The following is a 14,774-nucleotide window of genomic DNA, read 5'->3' as shown; positions in this document are numbered from 1 at the left end:
TGTTTTACTTTAATTAAAAAAAAATCAGCAGCAAGGGTGAAGCAGGAATTGGGTTGAGGTGATCTGACTACTACTTCTTGCTTGCTCTGTGGTGACTTGTCTCTAGGGAACCTAGAAAAATGGTATGGGGAAGTTTGTACAGTCCTAGAGTTGGCTGTCTCCCTGTTGTCCAGGGTCTGTGGAACTATCCGAGGATAGGTCAGAAGGAACAGATCCAATAGAAGCATCTGTGTCTGAGAGGAGATTGGAACATCTGGAGGTCTCTTCTCTGGGGCTGTCTTGGGTGTAGTAAGCACCTGGACTTGATGAGGTGCTGGAACATACATAATTATTATAGGCAGAGAATAAAATTAAGCATGTTGCAGGAGATAAGTAAACTTTTTCTTAAATGTAAATTTAAAAACCAGAGGACTCCCACCCTTTGGAATAGGTAGTAAGTGGAGATTTAGGCAGATGCACTTATCTGAGTGGAATCTATTTGGTCCATAAGAATAGGTCTGAGTGGGATTCCTGTAGCTCATAGGTTTCCATTCTTCAAGATCGGCAGAGCAAGGTATAAGCGGGAGTGCTCAAGTACTCACAGTTGGGACAGTGGTGTGGACAGCTGGGGCAGTGTGTGCAGTTGGTATTGTTAGCACGCTGGAGCAAAGTCCTGGACAGAAAGAGAGCTGGCTTATACAAGGGTCTTCGGGTCCCAGAGACGTGGAAAACAGGCCTGATAGACAGGGTTCTTGCTAAACGGGGTCAGACCTGCTTTTCACAGGGCAGGAAGCAGGAGCTACAGCAACAAGCATGGGAGAAGAGGGAGGCCTGGGAATGGGGCCAGACAGAGAGAATGGTTTCTGGTTACTGTAAATTAGACCAAAACATCCCAGGAAATGGGGACAGGCATTGAAGACCTATAGACCCATGGGTGAGAATAGGGATTAATTGCCCCAACTTGTGCTCGGGCTAGATTTAGAGCTGGTGCTCTTGGGCCAGAGAGCAGTCTATCCAGGCCTAGGCTGGCATTAATCCATCTCAAAGAGAGAAAGTCTCACACAAGGAAAAGATCCTAGAAGGAGGCTCCATGAAAGGATCTATCCCCAGAGGTAGCACAGGTAGCTCCAAGCTCAAGAACGCTCTCCTGAAACCCTGTGTGTGTACCCCATGGAAAGTCAAGCTCTGAGGTTAAAAAAAAAGCACACAGAGGTGGAGTAAGTACTGCTCACCTACATGTGCTTGAAGAGGTCGCTCTGCTTGGTGGGCAGCTAAAAGCAGGGCATGCGGGCCAAGGGGAGACCTGCTGGAGTGGTGTAAGTCCTGAGATCCCAGGCAGCCAGCAAGCTTTGGTGGTTTGATTGGGTCAATGTTGTGGCAGCAGCTGCGATCAAATCACTGTGATGTTCACAGAAGTGGCAGCAGATGTAATGGCAGGGCCCAACAGCAGGACGCTTGGAGGCAATCTCCAGCCATGTGCACAGAAGTGGCATGCATCTCCATTCTTCCTTGCCAAGCCAGGGAGAGCACAGAGCCAATGGTGAGCAACTGCAGCTGTGCCCACAGACCAATGTGAACTGTGGGCAATGCAGGAACGAGGTCTTAGTGCACAGGTTCCCTCCACCTCCACCAAGGTTCTGCAGGATAAGCTGGCAGTTGCAGGGGGCAGCAGAGGCATGTGTTGGGAAAGTCCTATCCTGTGCCTCAGGGTCAGTAGAGGGATGGTGGAAGAACCAGGCCATGTGGGCAGGGGGAAATCAAAATGCTCACCTGGGGGCATCCGAGTCAAGGCACCAATGTTAAGGTTCCTGGTTTGACCCAGGGTTTTGGAACCAGTGTTTGGATTTTGAATCTTGACCCATGCCTGGACAGAACACACCCAGCCACCATTGTTCCACATGGAGAACCTTAATGAGAGAGTAGCAGAGTGCATAGGCCACTGTCAGGCACATCTGTCTGTTGTCAGGCAACTGTGGGGCAGAGAATATCTGGCTGTCCTGAGGTACCTATGTTTATAAGCATGGGGAGAATACCAACAGTAATCATGTAAGGGCTCGGGAAAAGCAGGCTCTGCAGCCTTGGGAGGGTGGTCAGAGATACCTGGCAGCAGATGGTAGAACAAGCCTCAAGTTTAGAGCAGGAGAAAACACAGAGATAATGAACTGGTAACTCCCTCCTGGAAGGCCTGCATTATCTTTGTCTAGAAATTGTGCCTGGTAGGCAAGTTATAAAATATTTTTTTAAAGATTACTGCCTGTGAGTACGCTGTCAGGGATAAGAGGTGATAAGAGGGCATCACATCCATTACAGGTGGTTGTGAGTCAGCTTTTTATTGGTGGCGATTGAAGTCAGACCCCTGGAAGAGCAGTCAGTGCTCTTAACCCCTGAGCCATCTCTCCAGCCCTGTATCTCTTCTCCACAGTATCAAAGGTCTCAGAGGCAAGCTGGTTGCAAGAACCCACAAAGCAGTGGTGGAGAGAGAAAGAGGCCAGGTTAGGGTTGGCAGTGGCCAATCCCAGAACTCAGCATGGTGGAAGAAGAAGAAAGGCAGGAGGGGCTGGTAGCATTGATGCAGTCCTGGGCTGAGGTGGTGCTGATTGTAAAACTACAGGCAGCCCTGTAAGCTAGAGGCCCCTCAGCAAACAATGGAGTAATTTTCCTTTTTGTCAGTCAGGAGGTACCAAGCAGGCAAGAAAAGTAGGTGTTTCTGATCTTATACATGGCTGCAGAGAAAGTGTAGCTTTGATCTGGCCATTGATCCCTCTTACATTATCCCCAAAAGTCACATGATATAAGTGGACCACTGGTGTCGATGGTCCCTTACCTTCAGGAACAGTGGGAATAATCTTGGGAAGAAGTTGATTCACTTCTCATGGACTCATGGTGTATCCAGGGGTAGTAGATGGGGATCACAAGGAAGAAACAAACCAGCTAAAGGGGAGGAAGGAGATAGAACTGCTCAGCTGTTTCCCTACAACAGGGGGAAGGCTGTTCCTGTGGCATGAACAGGGGCTTTTGGGAGCACTGGGCAACATGTGCTCTAGCACACAGGTCTATGATCATAGATATAGATTGTCCAAATATGGGTGTGTGCATAGAAGTGTTGGTACATACAGGAGCTGATGTTACTTTCCCAAAAGTCTTGGAATCCACATTGGCTACCTCAGGTTTTGATGCAATTTATGGGAGTTTGTTATTTCAAATAGCATTGTGTCCAATTGATTGCCTGTGTAGGACCAGAAGGGCAAAAAGAGAAATTGAGACATGTGGCTGACATACACCTAAGCTTATATCGGGAAGGGTCGTTTTACAACAATTGAGTTCTCAAAATAGTAGCCCTGCAGTTTCAGGGACAGCAAATGAGGGAATTAGGGTGACATGGTAGTTACTCCTGGGGAAGGATTAATACAGGTAACAGAGCACAGGTTCTTTATAGCCCGGACTTCTTTACATCTTTGTTACCCCGTCATAGCTTATGGTAACAATTGGCTTGAAAGGTTGTTCTTCAAAATACCCTTGCATGAGAAAGACCCCTGTCTTTGCATTCTCCCTAGCTAGTTCGAATAATAGTCATCCCCTAAAGAGAAAACTGCAAAGTTTGTCCAAAGGGAATGTTAAATATTCCAACTTTGTCATATTTTTGTGTAACAACCATTCACAATTATTTGTAAGCAATTCCCTCCATCTCTCATTTACCATTTTACGGAAGACATTCTGTTGGCTGATTCTGATAAAGATGGGTTTGGGAACATGGTAAAACAAAAGATTCTACTATACTTGGGATTACAGATTGCTCCAGAAAAAATAAAGGGGAGACCCACTAGTTATCTGGGTTATAAAGTCCAACAAACAATTCAACCACCAAAGATACAGATCTGTAGGGACCAGTTGGGTACCCTTCATGATTTTCCCCAGATGCTGGATGAGTAAATCTTCTGCCCTAGGCCTTCCTATGTGCATGATCATAAGGAATTAGATTTTTAACAATGAAATCGAAGAAAGTCACCAGAGCACATCCAAAGGAAAATTTGGTTTTGCAGTTGGATGTTGACACTTCCAAAGCATTTTGTCACCTAAATATTAAGTTTGGTGCCACACTCAAACCCTGCCAGCTTCTCATGGAACAAGCGAAAGCTCCAAAGATTGACATCATTGACTTCAGCTTCCATATTTTACCAATAATTTGTCAATTCCTATAAATTGCATCAAAACCTGAAGTGGCCAATCTGGATTCCAAGAATGTTGGGAAAGTATACTAGCATCAGCTCCTGGATCAACCAGCCTTTCTATGTCAACACACATATTTGGACAATCTGGGGTCTCTGATCAGAGATCTTTGTTTGCCAGAGCACACGTTTCCTAGTGCGCCCAAAAGCCCCTTTTCATTCCACAGGAGCAGCCTTGCTCCTGATGTAGGGAAATAACTCAGCCATTCGATCTCCTTTCTCACCTTTAGCAGGTTTTATTTATTTCTTGCCATCCCCATCTACTAAACCGGGATAGACCATAAGTCATTGAGGAGTGAATCCACTTCTTCCCAAGATTATTCCCACTGTCCCTGAAGGTAAGGGACCATACATACTAGTGGTTAACTTACAATCTTCCTCTTTGGGGATAATGAAAGAGGGATCTGTGGCCAGATCCAAAGCTAACCTTTCTTCTGCAGCCATGTATAAGATCAGAAACACCTTATGCTTCATACGTACAGACTGACCACAAGGAAAACTTGAATTGTTTGCTCTGGGGACTCAGGCTGACAGGCCCTCAGCGTTCCCTATAGTTTTAAAATCACTACCACCTTAGCAGCCCAGGCCTAAGGCCAATGCTACCAGCCCCTCCTGCCTTTCCTTCTCTTCCACCATTCTTAGTTATGGGATTGTCCTCTGCCAACCCTAACCTGGCCTCTTTCTCTACACATCACTGCTCTGGGGTTCCTGCCACCAGCTTGCCTCTGAGCCCTTTGAATCTGGGGACAAAAAACACAGGGCTGGAGGTATTGCACAGAGGTTAAGAGCACTGACTGCTCTCCCAGAGTTTGACTTTAAATCCCAGAAAACACATGGTGGCTCACAACCAGTTGTAATGGGATCTGAGGCCCTCTTCTGGTGTTGTCTGAAGACAGGGACAGTATACTCACATGAAAAAAATCTCAAAAAAAAAAAAAAAGACTTCATAATTTGCCTACTAAGCACAGTTGCTATGCAAAGATAAGGCAGGCCTTCCCAGTGGGAGTTACCAGTACATTAACATTGGTGCTGTTCACTCGGATGTCCTGCATGAGGATTTTGATTTTCCCTTGCTCAGATGTCCTGATGCTCCCACCACCCTGCCACCAACTCAGGGGTAGAGGACAGGCCTTTCCCACTCCATGCCTCTGCTCCCCAAGGCAGTCCACAGCCTGCCCTGGGATGCCTAAGGCCAGGAACTCGGAGCATCAGTCGAGATGGATGGGACCATGCACTCCTGCCACATCGCCCCACTGCCCGAAGTCCACTCTGGGCCCAGGGCCCAGTCACACTTGCTTGCCATGGACTACTCACTCACACTGGCTGTGGCAAGGAAAAATGGAGGTGTATGCTATTTCTGTGCACATAACCGGAGACTTCCAACGAGCATCCTGTGGATGGACACTGTTATTAAAACTTCTGTGGCTTCTGCAAGTATCAGAGGGATTCGATCAGAGCTGCTGCCTCACCATCTACATCAGACCACCTCCTGCTGGCTGCTGGGGGCCTTCAGGACTTACACCACTCCTCAGGCTTCCCCATCGCCATGATGCCCTGTTCTTAGCTGTCCACCCACGAGAGTGCCCTCTTCAAGCATGTGCTGGTGAGCGATACTTACTCAACCTCTGTGCACTTTCTTTACCTCAGGGCTTGACTTACCCTGGTGAACACATGGTTTCAGGAGAGACTGCTTGAGCTTGGAGAGGTACCCGTGCTGCTTCTGGAGATAGATCCTTTCATGGAGCCTTCCCTTCTAGGACCTTTTCCCTTGGGTGAGACATTCTTTCTCCTTTTGAGACAGTTTAATGCCAGGCTGGGCCTGAATAGACTGTTCTCTGGCTTAGGAGCACTGGCTCTAAATTTAGACCCGGCACAAGTCAGGGAAATTAATCCCTATTCTCACTCATGAGTCTCTAGTTCTTCACTGCCTGTCCCCATGTCCTGGGATGTAATTTACACTAAACAGAAAACAGTATCTCTGTCTGTCCCATGCCCAGGCCTCCCTCTTCTCCCTTCTTTGTTGTAGATCCTGGTTTGTGCCTGTGAAAATCCGGTCGGACCCCTTTCTGCAGGAACCCTGTGTGAGCCCTGTGTTCCCATAGGTGTCTGAAACGAAGACCCTTGTACAAGTAAGCTCTCTCTTTTGTCCGGGACTTTGCTACTTCGTGCTCACTCTGCCACCCAAGCACAGTGCCTCATCTGTGCACATCAGTGTCCCAGTTGTGTGTGCATGCACACTCTTGCTTCTCCTTTGCTCTGCAGATCTCAAAGAAGGTAAACTTATAAGCTACAGGAAACACTCAGACCTACGCCTTATGGACCAAATAGACTGCACTCAGATAAGTGCATCTGCCTGAAGATCCCACTTACTGCCTATTCGAAAGGTGGGAGTCCTCTGGGTTTCAAATGTACATCTAAGAAAAAGTTTTCTCCCAAACGTGCTTAATCTTATTCTCTGCCTATAATATATGTGTGTTTTAGAATCTTGCCAAGTCCAGGCGATTACTACACCCAGGATAGTTCCATAGAAGAGACCCCCATATGTTCTAATCTCCTCTCACAGACACAGGTGCTTCTATTGGACCTGTTCCTTCTGACCTATACTTGGATGGTTCCACAGACCATGGACAATATGGAGACAGAAAACTGAACAAATAACCCCACACCCATCTTTTTAGGTTCTAGAGACACATCGCCGCAAAGCAAGCAGGAAGTAGTCAGACATCACAACCCAATTCCTGCTTCACCATCGAGTCTACTCTTTTTTAATTAAACCTAAATGGGAGAATGTTGGTGTTCTGTCTAAGCTCAAGAGCACAGCTGCATGGGAACAGCCAGGTATGCACTACCCACAGTTGCCTGGCAATAGCCAGCTGTGCCTGACACTAGAAAAGGGGCTGCTTGCCCTGTCTTACCCTCTCTTACTTCTCTTCCTCTTTCTTTGCTGCTCATGCCCCCTTCCCCATCCCTCCCCCCATATGTCCATGGCCAGCCGCCTTTCTGATCTTCTACTCTTCTCTCATTTAACCTCTTCACATGGAACCAAGGTGGCTTGGCGTGTTCTGTCAGGGCACAGGCCAAAATTCGAAACCCTAACAATTATGTCCTCCTTTATCCGAAGAGACAGACAGGAAGAAGACACGGAGAAGATGAAGATGACTCAGATCCATGTGCATCAGGTTCACCTTCCTCCATCTCCTGTCTCTTCCTGGTCACCTCTCTGTCCCCTCTCTCTAAACTTTCAGCCTGCCTTCTTTTCCCACTGCCCAATCACAGGCTCATGTAACTAATTAAGATTTGTACCTGGCCTCACCTGCATACAGACAGCAATCCACAGGTCAGTTTGGTTCCCTATGGCAAGAGGTTTCCTTGTTCAGACTCAGACTGGCAAATCCTTTGACCAATGTCAAAGACTGCAGTGGCCTAGAAGCCTCTGTAGATCATAGTAACCAGAACCTGCAAGGTCTTAGGTACGGTTACCGTATTCTCTAGAATCAATGCACCTGTCATTTTGAACTATGGAACCTATGGCCTTACAATTTCTTGGGAAATGACCAAGTTGTGTACAGTTAAAACATCAAGCATTCTGATTGCTGATATCTCTAGCCACCATTTGCCCTATGATATTTGCATTATACTCCTGATAAACTATACCAGTGGTCTCCCTTATGCATTCATCAATAGGGCTCTACATGCTCTCAATGGTCTAAATGCTCTCTTACATTCTGTGTTTGCATCCCCAAAAGCCAACATTTCTATCCATGACTGTCTAGTTTCTAAGTCTGACAGGGTTCTATAAACACCTGAACTTAACCTCTGTAAGAATTCTCTAAAGGAATTCTCCAGAATCCTATTTTAGTAAAGAGGTAGATTTTTTTCCCTCCGGTTTTGCAACCAGACCCCAAGCTCTTAAAGTGGCAACACAACATTGTTCATTCACACCTTCAGATCTGATTTGTTCCTGTAAGTCAGCATAAGGCCCATCACCAGGTAGTTGTTCTTTAGCAACAGTTATTCCACTTGTTAATTACAAGGGCTGGTGCTGTAGCTTCATGCCTCTACCTCAACAACCAAGGTAATTGTTGACCACCTGACACCAACCCCTTCCCATCTTCTGGGATCACCTCATGCTGTGGCCTAGTTATTTAGCCTTTCATTAACATGAGAAAAGTGTAAATGATACAAAACAACAGGTTCTTCAAAATGCTTTAAATCTAGCATTTCTATTAGTCACCAGGTCAGCTCAGTGGCAGGAATAGCATCAGTAGCAGGCACATGCTGCAGAGACACTGGGAAGGATGAAGGTCTCTCTGGAGGCCCAAGCAAAACCTGTGGTAATGCACTCACTCACACACTAACCCTTTGTGCCTGTGCTGTCTCCTGCTCTTCCCAGCCCCTTGTCTCCCTGAGGCACTTTGGGTACCTGGTAGTGAAAGCACGGGGAGCAGGGCAGGGCGGCTCCTTCCCTTCCAGTCTATTTCTTTCCCCTTTTCATCATGGGGTACATTCCCAGTCTCATTTACCAAGCCTGAGCATTGTTCTCCCCCTGGCCTGTTTTTCTTTCCACCATTTCAACTTCCAGTCCCAAATCTTTTTTAGCAAAAGAGAACTGAGTGAACATTCTGAGTATTCGCCCTTCCCTCCAAACTTTCAGAATGCTATGTGAACACTGGAACGCAAAACCACCCACCCTCTCCAGGAACACTGTAGCAGACCACCCAGCCAATGTAGCTGCCATTTCACCTAGTTCCTTCAGGAACATTGCTCACCCCTCAGAATCTACGGTTTCCTCTACCACATTAGGAGCAGAGTTACCCCTTATGCCTAAAGCACTTTCGGTGCCACCTGTAGGCATAAATGTTTTGAAACCTACTCATAAGCTCTCCTCTAGCTCACCACAGAGCAGGGATAGTGGAAGAGAAAAGTTATTAGGATGTGGGGAAGTGGACCTGCTCAGCAGTCTTTCTCTGGTTTGAGCTCCATCTCCTTGGGCAGCTGTTCGGTCCCAGAGCAAACACCAAACAGGACTCAGCAGCCGCAGACCAGTCCTCTAGGCAGGCAGAAAACAGGCTCGACCAGCAGCCACAGTCCAGTCCTTTCAGCAAGCAGACACCAGGCAGCTGTACTTCAATCCCGAAGAAACCACCAGGCTGGCCACCGACCTGAGGTCAGGGCACAGAGGTGACAAGCTGCTGCAGGAACCTCATGAGCAGTTCTGGGGCGAGCTTCTCTCCATGGCAGCTTTATCACAGGTTGAGCTCACCAACGCTATGTAAGGGGAACCAATACATGCAGTGTCCTTACTGAAGAATGGCGAGGTGGAGCAAACCAAAGCTCAGTGCTCATCTCCCACAGTCTGTGGGGTCAGATTTATACTCCTTCATCAGGAGCCCTTTCACTGTCTGCTATATCCAAACATCATTTGGCAAAATTAACTTTTCAAAGAACTAGAAGTTTCCACTTCATATTCCCCCTTTTCTCTAAGAATTATCCTTTTCCCTATCATTAGGAATCTACACACACTGGAAGTTATTGCAAGAACCACCACATTTTCAATAAATGCCACATGTAGAGTTTAGTGAAATAATTAACAAAACCTTACCTTTCTATCTATATACAAACCTTCAAGACAATTTAAATTTTCTATCAATACAATTCAAACAATAACTTAAATTGATATCAATTTGTAATGATAAAAAAATCTGAAAATTCTAAAAACATGAAACAATATCTTAAATTCGTAGAATACAATAATTCCAAAAAAGGCTAAATTTTTAGCAATCTTTGGTCAAAATAATAACCCTCCATCCTTAACAACAATTAGAACACATCAAATGTCCAAATCTATCCACCCCAGCTTAAGAGACTAGGGCGACGATCCTCAGAAAACTGCTTCCTGCTGAAACGGGGTGAAGAATTCCTAAATGGGCCCCAGGGAGAATAAAAAATGGTTAGTTTGAGAAAAGGTAGCTGTAGCATTTGTTGCCCAATCTGTCTGTCTAGTTTCTGTGCTAGCCCTTTTGAAGTTGATTTGCATGCACAGTTAGGAGAATCAGTAACTGAGAGTCTGTGAGTCACCTGGGATGTTTGCTTTGTGGAGACACTGTCTCAGCTCACAAGAGGTTTCTCCTAGTCAGATCTATTCTTTATAAGCGTCTGTTGGTAGTCATTTTTGATCTCTGTAGATACATAAACATAACCACATTCCCTTAATACAATTACCAGGTTCCCTTCTCCTGTCAACACATCCTTACACTGCTTGGCCTAGTTCCTCAGGTTTTTTTTTTTGTTTTTTTTTTTTGTTTTTTTTTTATTAATCTAGTGTCTCTTGGGTGCTGTTGTTTCATTTTCACCAACGTTAAAAATATTGAGGGTCAGACCTTGCAGACATCACCACAACAGCCATCCTAGGCAGAAGCTTGGCGCCACCTCAGAGAGCATCTACAAAAGGCAGGATGTTCCTCAGGGTTTGGGGTTGTCCAATGTATCATATCCTCCATTCAGGCTTTACTGCCACGGACATTCTACACCAGGAAAAAAAAATGTTTCTTCCCCTGATGACAGGGATTCTTTCTAAGTTGCACACCTCGAACACATTCTAAAGCAGCGTCTGAGGTGGCTGAAAGCTCTTGCCCTGTGATTCCCTTTCACAGACAAATGAAAAGACAGCAGAGCCCTAGCTGCAACTGCTACAGATTTTGAGTGTGCAAGCCAGGCTCAAATACAGATGGTCTAGAGGTTTGGGGTGGCTCCAGAGAGCATTACCTATGCAAATCCTTGTAAACCAGTGTCTCCAATCAAGTATGCAGCCACGAATGGTCCTGAGATCTGCTCCGACCGTCCTGCTGTTTGGCCCTGCCTTTACATCTGCTGCCGCTTCTGTGTGCACGACAGGGATTTGATCACAGCTGCTGCTACAGCATCTAACGCCATCGGACTACCACGACCTGCTGGCTGCTGTTGGACTCAGGATTTGTACTCCAGCTGGCCTCCCCATCGCCATGATGCCCTGCATATACTTGCCCAAAAACGAAAGCGTCCTCTTCAAGCACATGCTGGTGAGTGCTACTTATTCAACCTCTGTGTGCTTTCTTTACCTCAGAGCTTGGCTTTCCGTGCTCTACACATGGTTTCAGGAGAGAGTGCTTGAGCTTGGAGCTACCTGTGCTGCCCTGGGGATAGATCCTTTCACTGACCCTCCTCTATGACCTTTTCCCGTGGGTGAGAATTACTCTCTCTCTCTTTTTGAGACAATTTAATACCAGGCCAGGCCTGGATAGACTGCTCTCTGGCTTAGGAGCACCAGATCTAAATCTAGTCCGGGCACAGGTCTGGGCAATTAATCCCTATTTTTACCCACGGGTCTCTAGGTCTTCCCCAACTGTCCCCATTTTGTTGGATGTAATTTACAGTAATGAGAAAACAGTATCTCTGTCTGGCCCATTCCCAGGCCTCCCTCTTGGTGCTGCTTGTAGTTTTAAGATCACTACCACCTTAGCCCAGGACTTTTATCAAATGCTACCAGCACCTCCCGGACTTCCTCTTCTACCACTGGGCTAGGCTCCAGGATTGGCTGCTGCCAACCCTAACCTGACATCTCTCTACACGTCTCTGCTCTAGGGGTTCTTGCCACCAGCTTGCCTCTGAGACCCTTGAATCAGTGGACAAAACACCCAGGGCTGGAGATTCACAGGTGAAGAGCAACGACTGCTCTTCCAGAGTTTCTGATTTTAATTCCCAATAACCACATCGTTGCTCACAACTAGTTTTAATGGGATGTGATGCTCTCTTCTGGTATGTCTGAAGACAGTGACCGTATACTCATATGAAACACATCTTTAAAAAAATAAAAAAAAAAAAGACTTCATAATTTGCCTAATAGGCACAATTGCTAGGCAAAGATAAGGCCGGTCTTCCAGGCAGGAGTTACCAGTTCATGATCTGTCTCCTCCTGCTCTTAACTTGAGGATTGTTCCACCATCTCCTGCCAAATATCTTTGACCTCTCCCAAGGCCGCAGACCCTAGCTCTCCCAAGAGCCCTTCCATGATTATTGTTGGTTCTGTCTAAGCCCCACCCCCTCAGGTATCTCAGAACAGCCAGGTATGCTCTGCCTCACTTGGCCTGGCAACAGCCAGCTGTGCCTGACAGTGTAAAAGGGATTTCTTGCCCTCTCTTACGCTCTTACTTCTCGTACTCTTTGTTCTTCACTGCTCTGGACCCCTTGCCCATGACACTGTCTGCATAACCATGGCCGGCCACCTTTCTGCTCTTCTACTTTTCTCTCATTAACGTTCTCCACGTGGAACAATGGTGGCTGGGTGTGTTCTGTCCAGACACAGGCCAAGATATGAAACGCTAACATTGGTGTCAAAACCTGGGATTGAACCAGGAACCCTCACATTGGTGCCACGAATGGGAAACACCACGTGAGGATTTTCATCTCCCCATGCCCATATGGCCTCGCATCCCTGCCACACTGCCACCGACCTCCGGGCAAAGGATCGGCCTTTCTCACCGCGTGCCTCCGCTGCCCATCGTGGCCTCCAACCCACTCTTGGCCGCTTCGAGCCCTGTGCTCAGAGCCCCGGTGAAGGGAATGGAACGGTACTCTCCCAAGACATCGCCACATTGCCCAATAATTGTGATGCAAGCCACTTCCATGACCCGACACTGCTGCTGAGCTTCCTGATGTTGGGCCCTGCCATTACATCTGCTGCCTCCTCGAGGGGCATCATGGGGGATACGATCACAGCTGCTGCCACACCATCGATGCCATCAGACAACTAACATCTGCTGGCTGTGGAGGGACTCAGGACTTACACCACTCCAGCTGGCCTCCCCATCGCCATGATGCCCTGCTTATAGCTGCCCACCAAGCAGAGTGCCCTCTTCAAGCACATGCAGGTGAGAGGTACCTAGTCCACCTCTGTGTGCTTTACCTCAGAGCTTGACTTTCCATGGGGTACACATGGTTTCAGGGGAGCGCTCTTGAGCTTGGAGCTACCTCTGCTGTCTCTGGGGATAGAGCCTTTCACTGAGGCTCCTTCTAGGACCTTTTCCCTGGGGTGAGACTTTCTCTCCTTTTGAGAAAGTTTAATGCCAGGCCAGGCCTGGATAGACTGCTCTCTGGGTCAGGAGCACCTCCTCAAAATTGAGCCCCAGCATTGGTGAGGGCAATTGATCCCTATTCTCACCCATGGGTCTATAGATCTTCGCCACCTCTCCCCATTTCCTGGGATATAATTTTCAGTAAGCAGAAACATTCTCTCTATCTGGCCCCATCCCAAGGCCTCCCTCTTCTCCCTTCCTTGTTGCTGTAATTCCTGGTTTTTGTCCTGTGCAAAATCCTGTCTGTGAGGCCCATTTCCCATGTGTATGGGACCCCTAAGACCTTTTTACAAGCAAGTACTCTCTCTCTGTCCTGGACTTTGCTCCAGTGTACTCACACTGCCACCCGCAGGCAGTGCCTCAGCTGTGCACACCAGTGTCCCAGCTGCGTGCACACAAGGGCTCCCACTTGTACCTTGCTCTGCAGATTTTAAAGAATGTAAACTGATAAGCTACAGAAAACGCGCTCAGACCTACCTCTCCTGGACCAAACAGACTTCACTCAGACAAGTACACCTGCCTTAAGATGCGACTGATTACCTGTACCAAAGGGAGGGAGTCTTCTGGGTCCAAATGTACATCTAAGGAAAAGGTCTTTCCTTCTTAGACATGCGTCGTTTATTTCTCTGCCCATAATAAATATGTATGTGAGAGCATCTTTCAGAAAACAGACACCAGGCAGCTGTACTTCAATCCCGAAGAAACCACCAGGCTGGCCACCGACCTGAGGTCAGGCACAGAGGTGACAAGCTGCTGCTGGAACCTCATGAGCAGTTCTGGGGCGAGCTTCTCTCCATGGCAGCTTTATCACAGGTTGAGCTCACCAACGCTATGTAAGGGGAACCAATACATGCAGTGTCCTTACTGAAGAATGGCCAGGTGGAGCAAACCAAAGCTCAGGGCTCATCTCCCACAGTCTGTGGGGTCAGATTTATACTCCTTCATCAGGAGCCCTTTCACGTGTCTGCTATATCCAAACATCCTTTCACCTGTGTCTGCTTCAGGAGAAGTCTGACGTGTTTGCTTTACTAAGACATCCTTTCATCTCTGTGCCTGAGCAAATCATTTGGCAAAATTAACTTTTTAAAGACCTAGAAGTTTCCTCTTCATATACCCGTTTTTCTTTAAGAACTGTCCTTTTCCCTATCATGAGCAATCTACACACAATGGGAACTATTGTAAAAACCATCACATTTTCAATAAATGCCACATGCATAGTATAGTCAAGTACTTAACAAAACCTTACCTTTCTATCAATATACAATACTTAAAAAAAAAACCTCAGGTTTCTACAATATAAAATACTTCAGAACAATTTAAATTTCCATCAAAATACAATGCAAACAAAAACTTCAATTGCTTTCCAAACGTAATGGTAAAACAAAAATTTGAAAATTCTAAAATCGTAATGAAAAAAACCTTCAAATTCTAATGTAACAAAATTCCAACAAAATGACTT

At 46.7% G+C, this 14,774-nt stretch overlaps 1 pseudogene; it reads left to right on the top strand.

Annotated features, from left to right (window-relative positions):
• The window catches only part of LOC134479151 (ornithine decarboxylase-like), a 104,853-nt pseudogene that overhangs the window by 41,856 nt on the left and 48,223 nt on the right, over window positions 1-14,774 (top strand).

Source organism: Rattus norvegicus, chromosome 6, assembly GCF_036323735.1.
Source record: "Rattus norvegicus strain BN/NHsdMcwi chromosome 6, GRCr8, whole genome shotgun sequence".
Taxonomy (NCBI): Eukaryota; Metazoa; Chordata; class Mammalia; order Rodentia; family Muridae; genus Rattus; species Rattus norvegicus.
The sequence above is the reverse complement of the archived record's forward strand: the minus strand, read 5'-3'. Positions and strand labels throughout refer to the sequence as shown.